General features: G+C 41.5%; 1 protein-coding gene across 8 annotated transcripts in view; it reads right to left on the bottom strand.

Moving 5' to 3' along the window:
* The window catches only part of GRIA4 (glutamate ionotropic receptor AMPA type subunit 4), a 2,450,678-nt gene that overhangs the window by 2,269,157 nt on the left and 167,203 nt on the right, over positions 1-14,318 (bottom strand). The window lies entirely within an intron of this gene.

Genomic DNA, 14,318 nt, shown 5'->3' with positions numbered 1-14,318 from the left:
TCGATTTCAGGTAGTTTGTACTCCAGTGCAGACCTTTATGTTGTACACCGACAGGTAGAAAACTGTTTCTGCAGGGTATCCATCGATCATTTGGCAATATGGGGACAAACTGTGCAGGGAATAGTGTGTACTGAAGGTGATTGTGTCTGTGCTTCTTCAGCTACATGGTACTGCTGTTAGCAGAGATATTCAGACATGTGTACTGTTATACACTGTGAAGTTTTTTGTCCTCATGTACTGTCAGGTGGACATTCTTGCTCACAGTGATATCTTGGGGGACAAGGGTGACTACAACTGTGTCCGGTATTGTGGGCAGACACCTACATATTCATGATAAGTTATGCCATTCTGGAGGGGTAGCTGCGGACACTTGCTGTTAGGTCTGCGTATCCGGTTCTGCACCCTGGTACAGTGTTGGCAGAGGATCCCATACTTGTACATCCATCGACATGACAGTGTGGCCTTATCTTGCTGTGGCTCACCTTACAGCTGTACAGATTCGCACAGGTTACCCAGACCCAGGGGCCATGAGTCAGGACATTACCCCTATTGTGGTGTACGGCCAGGTATGTAGCCACCCATTTATGTGTTTGCAGCCAGGGATAGTGTGTGCACACAGCTTTGAGTCAGACCTTGCACATTCCATGCTGCCCATGCTCCGACACCCCCCTCTGTTATTCTATCCTCTTCCATGCATTATGCATACATTTTCTGATACTTTCCCTAAGGTTATCACCCCATCATGGCTGTGTTTTGGTGTTGGTCCACAGTTCATGCAGTGAGACATGGTGGACATGTTACTGTGGTTTGTCCACATGGCCTTGCATATGGCTTATGTGGAGTGTGTTATGTTATTATTTGGGTGTCCATGACATAACATGCATTGGCAGTACGTGTGAGACACAGGCCTTTGGCAGAGGCCTGTGGGACATTTGGTGTTGATGCGGGCCAGATGTGCAGGCCGTTACATTCTGTCAGTCCTACAGTCTCAAACCACCATACAGTATATTCCCATGGGGTGACAGGGTAGGTGTGCTAGGTATTCATGCCAATACCTTCTATCAGTCTTGATCAGGTGGTGTGGATGCTGGCAGGGTGCTACCTATGGCTAGGGACACCTGCACTGCATGCTGCATTCTTTCACTATTGCCATGTACAGGTGGGGTCATATTGTACCTATTCACCACAGCAGGGATACAAACAAAGAGGTACCTGTGGCTGGTGTTTAGGTGAGCTGGGTCCTTGTGTGTTATGGACACTACTTGCATCTGACACACAGATATGCATGGGGCATTCCATTTAGCTGGCATGTGCAGGTACATCAGCTGTTTCCCAATACATTAGTCCTACCTTCTTTGTGATCTGCAAGTGTTTGGGCAGACAACACCAGTATCCCCTACTACAGGACCGGATAATGTGATGCATACCTGTTTGCACAATTCCAAGGGTGTGTCCATTTCACAGTTACACAGTATATACTGTATGTCTGGGGTACTTTCCTCTGTGTACTGCTTGTATATCTAGCCCAACAGCCATGCCATGTCAATCTTTCAGATGGTGACACATATTACCACCAGACGTTGACGATGGCTTACTGCTAGCATGTTTTATACTGGTTGGAATTGTCTTTGGCACTGCAGTTGTGAGTGCTTGGCCCTGTCATCAGCAGTAGTGGGCAATGGCCACCAGGCCATACCTCAACATGCATACATACTGACAACTCTCACACAATATAAAACCCACACCAACCTAACACACACATACCTGCATATTGTGCAAATGCTACAATCTATCCTGCTACCTTGGCCACCTCTGGGCATCTGTGCTCCACTGGTATTATACCTACACATACATGTTACTACATGTCTACATAGGGTTGTGGGGGTCACACCTGACTATTTCTACATTTCTACACAGGATTGGGGGGCACACCTGACTGTTACTACATTTCTACATAGGATGGGGGCACACCTGACTGTTTCTACATTTCTACACAGGATTGGGGGGGGGGGGGGCACTTGACTGTTTCTACATTTCTACACAGGATTGGGGGGTATACCTGGCTGTTTCTATATTTCTACATACGATGGGGGGGGGGTGGGGCACACCTGACACTTGTACACATTTGTTATGACTGTACTGATATGTCAGGTACTCCATTTCATTCTGTATTCTAATGTATCATGCTGACTAGAGGCATATCAGTGAACTACAGGTCTTAGGTTTGATTGACCTACATATTCCTGACTTCCTACCCTTCAGAACTAACATCTCACTGCCTGACCTGATATAGCCTGTCTGTGTAGGCCTGGGGGGTTGTTATCCATAGGCATAATTTAGACGCCATACTGCAGCCTTTGTTTGTGTTTGTCTACACCTGTCCTGCTGGTTGAGACTGTTGTTGGGTATGTGAACCTCCCTGACTGGCATGTGTAAGTCATATGGACACACATGTGGCCCAGCACATTTCCTGCAGTAGGTTTGGTTATCCTGTGTAGTACTGGCTACTATGGTGACACCCGTATTTGTTACAGATCTCATGGTGCCACTATAGGTGTCTGCTATCTGCTGGCATTCTATTCAGCCACCCAATTCCCTTGCATGCTCACATCCATACCATTGATACAAGTGACTACACATACTACTCCAATCAGCAGTCGGTAAGGGTGGTGACTTACCTTGTGGGTGTGCCAGTATTGAGGATGGTGCTGAGGGCTGCCTATGTCAGATGCACATAGTACACTCCCTATACATGGTTGAGCACATGTAGTGTCATGTTTGACATCCCTTTTACTGTATGTGCGAGTCAGAGAGAGGTGTCATTCCCTGGGTCCCTACTGTGTCAGTGTATGTGCTATGCATTGCCTCTTTGCCAAGGCCATGGCATATTGGGCATGCCTCCATCTGCTTACTGGGGAAGGCTCAGGTTGTTCTTCCTCTGAGTCACTCTGTGCCTGTGCAGACCTCGGCAGACCTGGTGGGGGGCTATGTGGCCCTGCCCCATGCTGTTCCTTCTGCAGCTGTTTCTGCAGGATCATATTGTGTAGCATGGCACACATAATGACAACTTGGGTGCATGTAGCTGGTGAGTACTGCAAGGCTCCACCAGATGTGTCCAGGCACCGGAACCATGATTTGACCAGCATCCCAAACACATGCTCTATTATAATTCTGGTCTGTGCATGTGCCTCATTATGGCATTCCTGTTCGGGTGTGTGTGCATTTCTCATGGGTGTCATCAGCCACGGCCCCAGTGTGTAACCAGCATCCCCCACTAAGTGACTGTAAGGGATGTCCCCACTGGCAAATCTCTGGTACAGCTACGTCAGATGCCAGATGTGGGAATCGTGATAGCTTTCAGGGCAGCCAGCACACACATTCATTATAATTCCCTGGGCATCGCACACGACCTGCAGTTGATGGATGGGAAGCCCTTGCGGCTGATGTAGACCTTACCCCACTCACCGGGTGATGCTTTGATGCATATGTGAGTGCAGTCTATAGCACCCACCACCTCAGGGTATTCTGCTATTTGGTGGAAGAGATGCATATTGCTGGCCAACACCTCACAGGTGTTGAGGAAATATACGTGCTCACCGGCATGTGCTGACATGGCATCCAGGAACTGGTGGAATGCTCTGGATGCTGATGCCTGTGAGATCCCCATGATATCCCCAGTTGGGCTTTGGGAGGTACATGTGGCTAGTATTCCTAGGCCTACACATACCTTGGTATCCACTGGGATGGGTTCCCCTCTGTTAGTTTTGTGTGTCAGGTGTGGCCGGCACACCTCAACAGTTTGCTGCAGGAGGTCCCTTTCCACCCTATAGCACTCCACTATCTCCAGCTCATGTAGCCCCTGGTAGGTTACCCTGGATCTGTACACTCTTCGCCGTCTCCTCACTGTGGATTGGCCGACAGCATTCTCATCCTTACCACCCTCAGCCTCTTCCACATGTTGTTGTATGATAGCTGCTGCAGCCCCTATCATTTTTTTGTTTTGTTTGTTAAAAGTTCCCCACTTGTATACACCGGTGGTGTAGAGTATAGGAAAAACCAGAGGGAAAGGTGTTTGTATAGTTTATAGTAGTGTTCTGGGCTGGTCTGGTCTGCTGCCTGTGTAATTGGCTGATTCTGATACATTTCACCTGCCAGCTATGTATGTCTCCTAGATTACCTTCCTACTGCTGTTTTCCCTTCCCATTGCCTTCCTGTTTGAGCCCATGGGTGCACTGTGCAAACAAAGTGCTGAAATGTGCACAGAGCTGTTATTTCCTGGTTTCCTTTTTTTTTCCTTTAAAACCCGGTGCATGGTGGGAACACCTGCTTAGGCAATGTAAAGAGTGCTAGGCAGCCTCAGACACACACCCTTGCTTAGCTCTGCTAAGCTTGGAGCAAGCCCGAGCCACAGGGCTCTAATCTGCTTACAGTATGCCTGACACCCCCCATGATGTCAGCTAACTCCTAGTCTTGCACCAAGCTATTCCTGCTTTTATACTGTTGGGTGCTAACTAGCATGCAGGGGAAATCTGGGATTCAGTATCATTCTGCTCATTTGCATAGGACTGTCTCCTAATGCATAGTTACATGCCCCCCCCCCCCCCTTAGCAACCACTATTCACTAGCCATGTTGTCTTCTGCCTGCCATTGAGTATAATGGCAAAATAGTGATTTTGGTTAAAATGCTTATTTTATGTTTTGTTTCTTATTTTCCACCCTATCCCGTTTGCGTGCCGCTGCCCTACGCTTAAACAGCTGAGATTGGCTAAAAAAAATAAAAGTTGATTTTTTTTATTTTTGCAAGTGTTTTCCATTCCAATGGCCTTATAGCTGGTCATTGGCATGCTTTCTACATGATCTCCACCCTTTATTTAGGGCTGTCATGGCTCTGTTTTGTAATTTGCAGAAATGTACTCCATTACTTGGCGGAGTACATTTCTGCAGATTACACTAGTCCTGCACGGCTGGTTTCCAGCTTCCTGTATCGCAAATTCACCTCAATTGCATGGATTTCTCCTGCAAATGGGGTCATTTGCATACAGGGACTGAGTCTGTGCAGGACTAGTTCAGGAGTGCTTGTGCACACCCCTACAGGTTATTCTTGGATTGCACAGCAAACATATTGCCTGCTAGAGCTCCTGAACTGGTCCTGCACGCCATGCAGGGCTTGCAGAATCCAGGGGAGTGTCTGTTTTCAGTGGAGTCCTGGGGAGAAAAGTTCCAAACTGTTACAGAGTAACATATTATAGAAAGGTAAGCAAGTTAATAATACAGAGTTTAAGTACAAACATGTGATCATACCACTTTCATAGACAAGTGCAGGTGCAATATATTTACATTACAGGGCATTATCACAGTAAGAGTATATATACAGTATTTACAATATAAACAATGAGCATAAGCAGAGTGCAGTATTTGTATCTGCCAGAAGCATCAGGAAGTAAGATCCTACAGTAGGGTGGAGCTTCAGGGAGGTCCATTGCAGTTATATGAATGGTTGGTGGAAAGATATGATTAGAGGTGGTTTTTGAAAGTGGATATACATTTTTGTAGTCTGAGGTCAGGAGGCAGGGTATTCCATGTTTTTGCAACTTCATGAGGGAAAAGAAATTCCCCAGTGCTTCATGAGGAAAAAGAGATTCCCCAGCACTGTCTTTACGTGGAATATTTTTGATCAGAGTTTTGTGACTGGATCATAGTTGTCTAGTTGAATTGTAGAAATTTAGAAGACCAGTCAGGGGCAGGGGTTTTCTCAGGATAATATAGAATTTGGTGTGCTAGGTTGAGTTGGAGGTATCATAATAAATTTGGAAATTCTAGCCAGTGTAGTGCATGTAAGGATTGGCAGTGGTGGGAGCATGATTTGGTGCTGGTTGCAAATGTTGCGATTTTGTTATAGCATGAGGAATGTTTGTTCAGGTCAGTTTTATATAGGTTTTTTAGCACTGGGAAAGCATAAAGTAAAGTTGATAAGAGATGGGTTCTGGCTATAGTGATTCTAGACTTGGAAGCTAGGTACCTTTTACAGCGATAGAGGGTCCCTAGCTTTTTGTGGACTTTGGAGACAGTGATGGATATAAGTTTGTTGTATTTTAGTTGTTGTCTAATACTAACAATTTGGCTTCTGTGACTGGGGTGATGAGGGTCTTGTTGAGAATATGGAGAAGGTAGTATCATTGGTCTTTGTTGGGTAGAAAAGCATAAGTTGTGTTTTCTTTGGGTTTAATATCAATTGGGATTTATTTACCCAATTTTCTATCTCTGTGAAGGATTGTTGGGTTTTTTGTTGGAGAAGTAGGATGTCAGATGCAGAGCAGATCACGGTTTTGTCATCAGCGTATTGGACTATGTCAGCTTTTGTGGTTGCTAAGTGAAGTTGGTTTGTAAAGATGTTGAAAAGAAGGGGGCTGAGAATCAAACCTTAAGGTATGCCTAGTATGACAGGGAGTGGGGGAGAGGTAGTTAAGCCATTTGACAAACTGATGGCAGTTGTTAAGGTAACTATTAAACCAGAGCAGGGTGGGGCTTTTGAGGTTGAGTTCAGAGAGGCAGGTTCAGAGCTTATTGTGGGAAACCATATTGGATGCTTTGGATAAGTCTAGAAAGGTGGCAGAGACAAGCTTGCCTTGGTTCCTGTATAGTTTACGGTGTTGGTGAAGTTAATTAGGGCAGTGGTGGTGCTGTGGGAAAATATCTAAATACGATTGTAGATTCATTTTTATAAGATCCATTGCTCCTACTACTACTGGAACTGTCCGGGTATAAATAAAGTTATAAATAAATAAATATTGTTGTTGTTGTTTGTTGTTGTTGGTATCTTTCTTCCATATTGCTCTCATTTCTGTCTGCAAATCCTGATATTTTATGACTTTGTGTCTCGCTGTATACAAGACACTGTAGTCACTGAGTGTAGTCATTTCAATGATCAATGCTACTTTTGTCTTCTTTTCATGGACCACTATATCTGGTTTTCTTGCATCTATCTTTTCAACTGTTGATAATGGGTGATCCCATGTGACGTAGACTTCATCATTTTCTAGGATGCTTTGTGGCTCCTGTTTCCAGTGTTTTTTAGCCACTTCAGTACCATAATGTTTGCACAATCCCCAGTGCAACAGTCTTGCCACATTATCATGCCTTTCAGTATACAGTCCTTCTGCTAGTAGTACGTCACAACCAGCAACAAAACGTGCAACTATTTCCAATTCTGTTTTAAAAAGCCTACATTTGTCCGTTTCTCCAACATGTTCAAAGGACCAATGTCTACATAGTCCACTATCTTGGGCTGCCAATATTAACCTTTCATCTTTTGGTTTGAATTTACCTCTCCTTAATTATTCTTGCATTTGATCCTTATCAACATGGAGCTGTTCCAGAAGTTTTCTATACTTGCAACTATATTTATACATTTTCTACATTTTTCACCTTCTCATCTGATCTTTCACCTTATAGTCTTTCTTTTGTTTTTTGGCACATTCAGTTGGTGCCTGATTTTTATCTACTCCAGGTTTGATTTCCATTCCTGCTTGATGCCAATATGCTTATGCTAAGCTAAGCAGGGAAGTCATCTTAGATTTATTCTCCTCATGTTTCAAAACTTTCACTACGTTTGGATCTTGTGAAGTCAGCAGATATGTATGCAGTCCCATAACTGCAGATCTATACATGTAATCAATTTCATGGAGGCCCATACCTCCTTTGGAATGGGGAATATATACTCTTGCTATGCACTGGTTTTTATAAATCATTTGATGAGCATGAAGCAGCCTTCTTGTTTTCCTGTCTAATCTGTCTTAACACCTTTTGAGGCCAGTCAGTCACTCCAAAACTGTAAGCTAAGACAGAGAAAATTGCTTTATAGTTTGAACTTTGTTCCTAGATGTCAATGCTGTTTTCAGGATTAATTTAAGTCTTGTAAAATATTCTTTTCTAAGTTTTATTCATATTTGCTCATGTTTTATTGTTGATCCTTCATCACTTCTCAAATATGTATACATTCCCTCTTGCTCAAGTTCTTTTATATTAAATTTTTGTCTCAAATTGATATTTTCTTGGTGCTGCAGCTTTCCTGCTTTAAAGGTTGCTTTTGCACATTTATCAAGACCAAATGACATTCTTACATCATCTGAAAAAGTTTTGACTACTTGCAGTTATGCCCTCAACTGATGAGCTATACAGTTTTAAATCATCTACAAAGAGAAGATGAGAATGATTTACACTTTGTTGCTTTCAGGGAGCCAAATTATAGCCATGACCTAATCTGTTAAGCAGGCAGCTTAATGGGTTAAGGACAAGGCAAAAGAGCAATGGTGACAGAGAGTCACCCTGGAATATCCCCCTTCGAATTTTTATTCATGGAATAATAATTTGTCCTGTATCATGCCTTAACTGCAAAGTGGTATGCCACTGTTTCGTGGTTGCTTTCTGTTAGTAATGGGGCATGATCCTTGGAGACAGTAGAATGCTGCTCAATGCTAGGCTCATACCCATCTGCAACACATATTCTGAGAGATAAATAATTTTTCTCTTCATATACTTTTGGAGGTGTGTCTCAGGTCATTCATGCCCACATGGACTATGACTGAGTCATTGGGGTTTCGTGACCTGAGTGTTTGCATGATCTGTTGAATCCTGGCCCCTCACTGACAGCTAACTGTAAGTTTCTCCTTATTCAGCTAGGTGAGATGGATATCAATGTGTCTCACAATGGAGTCTTCTATGACCAAAATATTGGGTTGAGTGGTGTTACACCCAATGGGCTTGGTAGAGGAGCATTATAAGATGTAGTTTTATGTGTTTTGGTGGAAGTTCTCTTGTTAGTGTGCAAGGGGATTTTCTGAGGACTGCAGCTGGGACTCCTTTGAGGTTTGTGTAAGTTACATGTGTGCACCTCCACTGGTCTTAGTAAGTGTGGTGAGTGTTACATGAATGTCACTGACAGCCTGTTTGGTGTGTTTTGTGTCTGTATGTGAGAACCTTGCCTCCAGTGATATTGTATAATGTTTGGTAAAACTGCATCTGTATTTGTCTGCTACAGAATTAAGTGGTTGCCATAAACATTTGGCAATTGCTACATTGCCTCAGGATGCCTAGGTCCACGAAGATGGAGGCAAAGATATCAGAAAAGTGCCTATCCATGGTTTCAAGTTCGTAATATGCTTTTTACGAGGGAATAGAATGGGATGTGTTTGCAATGGGAAGATGGATGTTTGCTTATGTAAGTGTAATCTACAGCAAACCTAGGTGATGCTGCTCAGTGAACAAGCCAGTTACGCTTTAGGCAGCAGAAGTTCTGATTGCTGTAATAATGTAATATGAGCTACCTAAATGGGGCGGTGCTGCTCAGTTTGCAAACCAGTTGCTCCTTGAATAGCACGTCACTGTGGAAAATTTCAGAGGTAGTTCTTATAGGGAAAGAAGGTAGAACTTCTAGTGATTCTATATATACAGGGGACCAGTAACAGTTACTGCACAAAGATTAGCTTCTTGCAAACATGAGGTTTATACAGAAGCAGAAAAATGCAAGTTTTAAATTAGCTTTTCCCACAGGCCAATCAGGTAAGCACACAATAAGCTTTCCATAAACAATTCCCAGCTCAGATAGGTAAAATCAGCCCTCTCCTGCCTCAAGAGTGCAGACTTTAACCGTTTTAATATAAAATGACGGTTTGGAGCACAAGTGTTAGGGGAACCATAAAAAAGGAGCCTAAAGCACTGATGTACATAAGAGAACTACAACTGCAGAACAGCAGCCCCTATAGCAGTGGAAAAACTTAAAACACTAAGAAAGTACAGGAAGAACAACAAATAGCACATGAATCTTTGAGAATGCAATAAGAACAAGAAATCCAAGTGCAGAATAATTCTTAATTTAATTTGCCTTGCCAAGGGTGGCTTCTGATCCAAGCAACAATCTATCAAACACTCTGTTGGCAGTGCCAAGCAATGAGCAGCTCTGAATAACTGAGCCTAAAGCAAACTGACACCCTCACAACTTTCATCCATTATAACCATATGGGCATTTACAAATTAATTCCCTGACCTGGCCAGTTTTACCCTTTAGAAAGAGGAAGGTCATTATGGAGATGTGTAAGGACAATATATTAATGGTCTCATGACATACTTGCCTTGTAATTCTTATGATTCTATGATCATATATGTTCCTATCAAAATGCCCACCTCCCCTTACCCCCTATTATACTTTCATACTCTCCCCATTCCCCTTCATTCCTTCAAAAATACATGTTCACTTTTTTTACTCTATTTGGCAGAGTCAGTTCACATGCATGTGAACCATTTCTTGCACAATTTCTCTACCTCGCTTCTGTTAAACTTATGTCCTGAAAGCATGTCATTCCTAACTTCAGTCTATCTAAAATCCTTTCTCTCATTTCATTGGATTTTATACCCCACCCTCATTACATGTCACCACCCTAACCTACTTCTGTCCGGCTATCTTACCAATCACTTCTCTGGAGATAGGTCAGTAGGCCTGCCTGATATACTGTGACTCCTCCTCTCCCTGATAATGATAATGATAGGTCGTGGGTGCCATAGGCCAACCAAGATTAGCAGCACTTTTAATCCACTCCTTGTGCTGCCCACAGTTGTACTCCTTAGGTTATATCTTGACCTTCCACTGCCTGGGTCTCGCAACCCTTTCTGTTAAATAAATTCATTCTCACTGTAACCTGATGTCCTGTGATTCCACTCTCTCTAGCACCCAAGCATATCCTCAGTCCACTGTCTCTCTATAGTTAGCCTTTAATCTTGACATGAAATAACATCTGTCATAATATCTATATTATAAAATAACATGATCCTAAAAGAAATAAAGTACTCCTATCCTACCAGAAGTTGACCAAATCATATACAAATAAATGGTCCATGAAAGGAAGGCAAATTAAAAGTTCAACTGCTTGTAATGTCTCATTCATAATCTAATAATAGCAACCAAATGCACATGCATACTCTTCATCAGCAATCTTAATTAACATTAATTGTCTTTCATTTTCAACCACTAAAAGTACTGGTCATACAAATGTGTTCATGGCAGTTTTACCTTCCTCATCTCTCCAAAATACACATATTATTACACATCTTTCTCACAACTCCTCCTATATCTATACTGAATTCTAGTTTGACAATATCAAGTAGTAATGTAGGCTTCCCGCATAGCACTTACACAGCATGTATTACATGCATCAGGTATTACAAATATTACAAATAACCACATAACCCAATGAACAGTAGATACAAAACGATATACAGTTTACTCTGGATACCATGTAGGTCTAATGTCCCTTAAGCATCAGTCCTCTAGTCCAAAAAGATCAAAGGGTCGAAGCACCAAAAGCCATGACAGTAATGTGACTGGTCATTTGCCTGAGGTCAACCAGGCCTACAGGGTTCCATCTTATACTACTTTTCTCCAACCAGTGTTACTCACCTCACATGAACACACCTTTCTTCCTTCTCTATGGTTTCATTCATGCAGTAAGAAAACACAGAAAATTAACAATATAATCAGTTAACTTGCCATGTATTTCCCTTTAGCCACCCCCTATTCTCAATTACCTTACCAGATGCCGGTGTGCTGACTCTTGTGTGTCACCTTTTGTGCATGGCAGGCTATGGTGCACTGACTTTGTAATATATTTTGTTCCTCCTGGTCTTCAGTCATAGTTCAGGTTACTTTTCTGACCTTTGCTCACATTCTGATGTCACCATTATACTGACTTGTCCATTTCCCTTCAACCTCAATTTCTTATTCCTAACTGTCCCACAATTGTCTGTGTCAGGCCATGTTATTTATGGTTGACCTAACTTTCATCCCATCTGTCATCCATTTTTCCATATTTTTTTCTGCATGGTACCTCCAACAGCACTTACTTAGTCACACCAATGTGCATAGTGCAAGGGATTGTCCCTATTCACCAAGTGCACAAATGTGCATAGTGCACGTTCTTGTTGCTATTCATCAAGACAGCAATCATTCATCAGTCATCTTGCCTGTGAACCTCTACACATGAGAGGGGTCACAAATTGCCACATGTTTCCCAACCCATTGTTGTTTTATAAGGTCCACTCCACCTTGTCAGTGATGTAGCCACAGCTGTGCATATCCATGTATCATTCTACAGGTTTGCTTTCCAATTCAATTTGTCTGTTGTTGGAAATGACACTTTATCATGGCTCCTGCCTATATGAAATAAAAAAAAAACATCCCTAGAAAAGCTCGGTCTCTGCTTGCATGCAGGAATAACTCTACTCACCTTTACTCTCTACCCTGCTAATACTACACCATTCTGCATTCTGTCATACCACTCAACCACTTGGCAGACCATGCATTCTTTAGTGCAGAATGTGCACACCTTAATCACTACATACCTTAGTTCTTTTGCGGATCTCACCATCTGCCAACCCTGTGAGCTGAATCAATTTTTGGGTTGAGACCTAACTCCCCTTTTACTAGGGAACATACCCAGTCTTAAAGATATTTAAGGCAAATAATTCAGGCATTCTCATGCTAGGACCTTTTCTCTGTTTCACTGACACTAGCTCTATCAACATGGCTCCTGTCTTGGAGGAAATGGTGCCTAATTTTTCAATATTTTTACTGATTATTACTTCCAGTTTGTCATTCATTTCATGGACCATTACACAAAACAAAGCACTCCTGAAATTCCCTGCATTTTCAGCTACCATTCTTTAACAAAGGTGCAATTTACCCCATTTGTATTTTTCATTTTAATGGAAACTATCTTGCCCATAGTTTAGGCTGTTCCTTATGTAATGCCACCCCATCTTCCCCTTGCTATTAATCTTCTTAATGTATGTGTTTTTATTGATTTATTTATATTTATTTGAGGGACACATAGACTGAGTACAAAAACCCTTTTATAGCTCAAAACAAAGCTTTTAACATCTTCACTCAAGAATCAGGGACAAAGCCAAAAATTAATGGAGAGTCAAAGGCCCAAAATCAGAGACAGATTTTAAATATTGCTCTTATACATTTACACTGATAGAATAACGTTTTTTACTTTAGCATGCCTTTTCTGAGTGATACGAAGACATAAACATACTGTAACTGTCTATCGGTACTTTATTTCTGTAATCCACAATAATTTGCCAGAAAAAATGTACATGTTTTGAGGAACAGGCCAAAAATAGGAGGCAAAATCAAAGATATACTATGATATTAAGGATTGTTGGACAGTATGGCTGCAACATGTTACATAATGAAAAAATGCAAAACTATGAGCACAAATGAAATGAAAACAAGTTTGCAGATGAACTGTAATTATTTGTACATTCCGATATTCTTTTATTTGCATCAACACCTACTCAAAAAAAAAAAAAACCTCAAAAAATTCACATTATTGACCAGGAAGACATAGGCCAAGGCATGATATGAGGCAAACGTTGACATGCATTCTTAAGTAATATTTAAGATAACACCAGTAAATTAAAAGAGCTAAGATATTATGTATCTGTAGCTTATACATACCATAACACAAATGACAATAGTGCTGAACTTAGTGTAATAACTATATTATGTTCTGTCCCTTTGGATTTGCAGCTTGTGGTTTTGATCACTTACCTGTCAGGACAGAAATACATATTCAGTGAAAGTTATGCCTTTAATTCTACTTGCAGAATATTTTAAGGAGGATTTAAAATGAATAATCCCTTGAAATGGCATTTTCAGAAAAAATATGCATGAAAGTAATTAACAATATTGAGAACCAGTAAGGATGGGCTAGATAAAACAAGTGGTTTTGTATACAAACTCAGTATTAATGTCTTCCAGATCTAGGATTTTCAAAATAAAGGCACACAGATTTAATATAATCCTATATTATATGGGAAGATATCTAATAAATTTTAATCTAAGACAGTGACATCGCATTTTAATAGAAATACACAGACATCTAAACACACTGTTTAATGCATTTTGAACGCTCTGCTATTTCTGAGATGGCTGCAACCACAGTAGTTCAAGATCCCTTTTTAGAGCATGAATTTGGACACTTTGGTTAAATTACTGCATATTCAGACTTAGGCTGAGCATAGTAAAGCCTGTATAGATTTTTCCATTAGGCAATTGTATTTTCCAGATGGAAGGTATACTACTGAGGGAGACTTGCTGAAAACCGCAGTGATTTTTTTTTTGTTAACGTTAATACTCAGACTAAGTTGACTAAACTAATCATCTGCATTAGCCAGAACCTGAAGAGTGGTGAAACACAAAATAGCAGTATGGAGGCCAGGTCTTCTGTATGTAACAGGCTATTAATGTTGGGAAGGCAGTA

Source organism: Protopterus annectens, chromosome 5.part0, assembly GCF_019279795.1.
Source record: "Protopterus annectens isolate FY-2018-M chromosome 5.part0, PAN1.0, whole genome shotgun sequence".
Classification (NCBI taxonomy): domain Eukaryota; kingdom Metazoa; phylum Chordata; order Ceratodontiformes; family Protopteridae; genus Protopterus; species Protopterus annectens.
The sequence above is the reverse complement of the archived record's forward strand: the minus strand, read 5'-3'. Positions and strand labels throughout refer to the sequence as shown.